The following is a 5,270-nucleotide window of genomic DNA, read 5'->3' as shown; positions in this document are numbered from 1 at the left end:
ACAGTGGAAAATGTTCACCGTGGAGTCCCAAAAAGTCGGCCCAAAGTCCCCACTCACTGGCCATCACAACTCCAAAAGTGCACCACGGTCATACCCGTAGTGTGGGAGTGCAGTGCAGGTTCAAAAAGTTAAAACAAAAACAACAAGGAACAAAAAAAGTATGAGTCGAAGCTCTCATCAGTGCTGCCATACTGCGGCGCCTGTTGATGATGAAGCTGCAACAACTTACATTGATTACATCAACTACCAAGATACTGTCAGCTCTCACTCTGATCCTTCACGAGTCTCTAAAGGTTGAAAATAAAATCACTTCCATTTTTTTGTACTTTGAATGTGTCGAGCCTCTCTCTGTCAGTCCGCACTACCCTGGGAGTTCAAACATCACTAATCATGATACTATGTATTCCATTCTACTTTTAGAACTCTAGGAACCACAAGTAAACCTGCACTTTTTTTCTCTCTCTGTCCTACGGTGAAACCAGACGTGTCTCCCTGGTCTCCCCCGCCCACCCCCATCCCCCCCCCCCCCCCTCCCTGCTTGCACTCTTTTGTCCTGTGAACCCTTAAAAAGCCTCTTTTTTTTCTGCATACCTCTTAATTCGAAGGATCAGCTGATCTCTCAACAAAACTGATCAACTTCTCCCGACAGGAGTTAGGGTAAGGAGGACCCTCTTACCTCAACGAAAACAAATTGGTTTCATGAGGACAACTGGTTTTTTTTGTTGTTTGGTTGGTGAATTCTGGATTGTCTATAAATTCGTGTGGATGTGTCGAAGCTCGACAGCGCTCAGACTGAATTTGTGGAGCTGCAGCAGGGAGCTGGAGCAGCTGTTATCAGGACTGCGGACTCTATAGCAGCACACATGAAAGGGAAATAATCTTGGAGAAGCTATGAGCTTGACTTTTGGAGTAAAGGATCAATTCGGCTGTTTTGGAGTTGCATCAGAGGAATATATACCAGCGAGACTTTAAAAACGCAGAAACAGCAATTCACGAGTTCTGCCTGACCCAAACTGTGGCCTTGATGCCAGACTTATATGAAACTCCTCCTGGCATGTTTAGAAAACAACAAAGATGCTTTGTCTGTCTCCTCACTCCTCCCTTCCCCAAGGTCATGGACATGTGACAGAGGCTCAACCGAGCTGATGATAAATAACATCTCTTATCTAGACAATGGCTGAGGGGGGGCTCTGGACTATGCTATGACTTTCCCTTAAAAATTTAATGTCTTCATTGGCCTATATGTACATGTATCATATCTATTTATGCTACTTTGCTGTGGTAGGTTTTTTTTGATGCCTCAAATCATGCCCGGTCTAGGACACGGCATGAGAGATGTTTTTTATACCATCTCTCCTCATGTTTTCTTCCCTTTTCTCATCTAAGCAAAATATTATTCTGAATAAGAATAAGATTCCGCGCTTTTCATAGTTTTTATAGTCTTTGTGCACTCCGCCAATCTTTTGGACGACTTTACGTACATATTCTCGTTGCATCTTGGTGCAATGATAATAAAGTTTAGTCTGATTCTGATTCTGACTTTGGAAGAAAAGTCCTGTTAGGAAAATATGCAACCATAAAATCTTTATGAAAGAAAAATGGAAAAAGCTGCTTAACATAAGATGAAGCTTGATGGTGGAGAGCTTTCTATGTAAGAATTAATAATAGACAATGTGAAAAAGTTGCCATCTTCGGATTAAGGATGAAATGTCTCAGAAAAAAAAAAAAAAGAAACCGTCAAGACTGAACATGGTTGAGCCATCTAAAAAGTTTATGTAATTAATTTTCTTGCATTGGATGTGGATACTGTAGCAGTTTTATTTTTTCAAACTGAACCTATGAACTTATCTAACAGGAACGAATGTACATTTAGGTCAGTGTTGAAGTTAGCCAACTGAATCTAATGTTACTATAACTCACTGTCTGGGAGCAGGTTGTGCATTGACTTTGGAGCAAAAGGTACAGCTGTGAGGCTTCCTTTATAGCTTTTCCTGCTTTCTCTAAAAAACTATATTTATTTCAGACTCCATTGGCCTTTATAAGTCAAACACAAAAAATGTGGGCTGAGGGAGAAACATAAAGCAGCGATGACACCCTGAGGTTCCCAAACCAGATGCCCTCTTTTCCACAACAGTACTAATCTTAAAAGTACTATCCTGTTTGATTATTTATAACTTTAAATTTTCTCTTTTTCTTTTTGGCAAAGATATTTTTTTCACTTATTTGTTCACTTTATATCCTCAGAACAGAAGAAAGAAAGCAAAAAGAACATGAACTGGATAAAAAAGATTAAAGACTAAACAGAGCAGGAGCAGAATATAAATCATATGGTTTTGTGTGTGTGTGTATCATAATCTGAGCATTGAATTACATTGAAAACTTGCAGAATGTAATCATTAGTTGTACATCTACAAGTGAATAATATTTTAGGTCAATTCAAGATGGTTGCCACAGCTAACCCACACAAGCAAAAAAACACTAACACTAACCCCGGGTGCTTACATAGCTGCCCACTGCTCCACCTGGGTATATCTCAGGTACGATGGGTTAAATGCAGAGAACTGGTTTCGCCATTGTATTGGAACATATAACGATGACAACACATATCACTTTACTTTACTTTACTTTACTTTACTTTACTAACAATGGCTTTACCTCTGTCCTCAGTCACTTGTACAAATATTGTGTTAAAAATTGGTGTGCTGGTACCCGACTGTCATTCCATATTATTACTCAAAAGCGCTAACTGACTGTGCAAGATCTGTTCTTAAAACATTTACATTAAACATTAATGTGAACTTTGCCTGTTAGCACAATATCTCAATTACCACTGGATGCATTTTATTGAATTTTGCCAAAATAAATCATAAGATCTACATTTACCACTCATTAACTTGTGAAGTTAACTAATTTAAAGTTGACCACCACAGCTAATTGAACTTAATCGATGCATAAATGGCTATAATTCAAGGAGTTTTACAGGTATTGAACTAAAGTTGATTTAGTAGTAGTTAAGAGTGATCCACAACACATACTTCTAGGGGCGGCTGTGACATCATAAACCTGGCCCTCCACTTCACCCTGCAGCATCTGGACTCCCCAGGAACCTATGCTAGGATCCTGTTTGTGGACTTCAGCTCTGCATTTAACACCATCCTTCCTGCTTTGCTCAAAGACAAGCTCTCTCTGCTCCATGTACCTGACTCCACCTGCAGGTGGATCACAGACTTCCTAACAGATCGGAGTCAGCGCGTGCAGCTGGGGAAAGTTGTATCGGACACTCGGACTCTAAGCACAGGATCTCCACAGGGCTGTGTACTTTCCCCTCTGCTCTTCTCCCTGCACACCAACTGCTGCACCTCCAGCATGACTCCGTAAAACTTATTAAGTTTGCGGACGACAGCACCCTCATCGGGCTCATCTCGGATGGTGATGAGTCTGCCTACAGGAGGGAGGTGGACCGGCTGGTCACCTGGTGCAGTGACAACAACCTGGAGCTTAATGCCCAGAAGACAGTGGAGATGATTGTGGATTTCAGGAAAGCCACAGCCCCTCTTCCCCCCCCCCCCCCCCAACGATACCCCCATCACCACTGTGGACTGTTATCAGTTTCTTGGCACCACCATCACTCAGAACCTCAAGTGGGAGCTGAACATCAGTTTGGGATAGAGATATTTGTCAAACCAAAATTCAAAACTAGTCTGAAGGGAAGGTCTACCCCAATCCAAGGAGTTGGATTGTGGAATGGTCTAGAGAGTGATGTTAAAAATGCCAAGTCATTGTGTACATTTAAGAAAAAGATCAAAGCTGAATTGTTAAAAAAAAAAGAAGTAGCTTAGTGGGTTTTGTATTAGAGTTAGAAAAATTAGAAAGAGTTATTAATTTTGTTCTGTCACTTGAAGATTATGATTGAACTATCCATCCATCCATCCATCCATTTTCTTCCGCTTATCTGGGGTCGGGTCGCGGGGGTAGCAGCCTAAGTAGGGAGGCCCAGACTTCCCTCTCCCCAGCCACTTGGGCCAGCTCTTCCGGGGGAATCCCGAGGTGTTCCCAGGCCAGTCGAGAAACATAGTCCCTCCAGCGTGTCCTGGGTCGTCCTCTGGGCCTCCTTCCGGTGGGACGTGTCCGGAACACCTCACCAGGGAGGCGTCCAGAAGGCATCCTAAACAGATGCCCAAGCCACCTCAACTGGCTCCTCTCGATGTGGAGAAGCAGCGGCTCTACTCTGAGTCCCTCCTGGATGATTGAGCTTCTCACCCTATCTCTAAGGGAGAGCCCAGACTCATGATTGAACTAATTGTTTGAAAAAAGGGGCAGATATAATAAGATTTTTTCTTCTTTCTGCTGCCTTTCATTTTAAATCTCTTGTATTTTTTTTATATAGTTTATGGATTTTTTTTTTAATGAATAAACTTTATACTATACCATAAGATCAGCTCCCTCATCAAGAAGGCTCAGCAGAGGATGTACTTCCTGTGACAGCTGAAGAAAGCCAAGCTGATGGTGCAGTTCTACACGGCCATCATCGAGTCCATCCTCTGCTCTTCCATCATGGTGTGGTATGCCGGGGCCACTGCCAGGGACAGATACAGACTGCAGCGCATTGTGCGATCTGCGGAGAAGGTAATGGGATGTAGCCTCCCATTTATCCATGACCTGTACGTCTCCAGGACTGTGGGGCGAGTAGGTCGGATTACAGCTGACCCTTCTCACCTTGCATATGAACTCTTTAAACCACTCCCCTCAGGCAGGAAGCTTCGGTCCATTCAGACCAGAACCTTCCACTATAAGAACAGTTTCTTCCCCTCTGCTGTCGGAATCGTGAACATTCATAATCACGTTACTTTATAACTCTGCTTTCGTCACTTTATAACTTTGAACTGCACTACTCCAATAGCACGTTTTTTTCCTGAGGATTGTATTGTATTGTATGGTATGGTATTGTATGGTATGGTATGGTATGGTATGGTATGGTATGGTATGGTATGGTATTGTATTGTATTGTATTGTATTGTATTGTATTGTATTGTATTGTATTGTATTGTTTTGTATTATACGGTATTGTATTATATTGTATTGTATAGTATTGTATTGTATTGTATGGTATGGTATGGTATGGTATGGTATGGTATTGTATTGTATTGTATTGTATTGTATTGTATTGTATTGTATTGTTTTGTATTATATGGTATTGTATTATATTGTATTGTATTGTATTGTATTGTATTGTAATGTATTGTATGGTATGGTATGGTATGGTATGGTAT

This window comes from Nematolebias whitei, chromosome 5 (genome assembly GCF_014905685.2).
Source record: "Nematolebias whitei isolate Nwh7 chromosome 5, NemWhi1, whole genome shotgun sequence".
NCBI classification, from domain to species: Eukaryota; Metazoa; Chordata; class Actinopteri; order Cyprinodontiformes; family Rivulidae; genus Nematolebias; species Nematolebias whitei.
The sequence above is the reverse complement of the archived record's forward strand: the minus strand, read 5'-3'. Positions refer to the sequence as shown.